Source organism: Plasmopara halstedii (genome assembly GCF_900000015.1).
Source record: "Plasmopara halstedii genome assembly, contig: Scaffold_3124, whole genome shotgun sequence".
In the NCBI taxonomy this organism is placed as follows: Eukaryota; Oomycota; class Peronosporomycetes; order Peronosporales; family Peronosporaceae; genus Plasmopara; species Plasmopara halstedii.
Window position 1 is genome coordinate 30,082 of NW_020190027.1, and position 287 is coordinate 30,368.

The following is a 287-nucleotide window of genomic DNA, read 5'->3' on the forward strand; positions in this document are numbered from 1 at the left end:
AAGTGCTGATAACCACGCTATCGAAGGCTGCTGTAACGAAACCATCGCAATGCAGTCCATCACATTGTTATTTGCAGCTAGGATAATTAACAGTGCCAATGCACACTATCACCACACTTATCCACCTTGCAAACAACAGCTGCTGTAACGAATACGTTGCCTTGTAAACTATCACATGGCTGTTTACAGCTGAATAAGTCACAATGCTGATCACCGTGCTATCAGCGGCGAAACCATCGCAATGCAGTATATCACATTGTTATTTGCAGCTAGGATGATTACCAGTC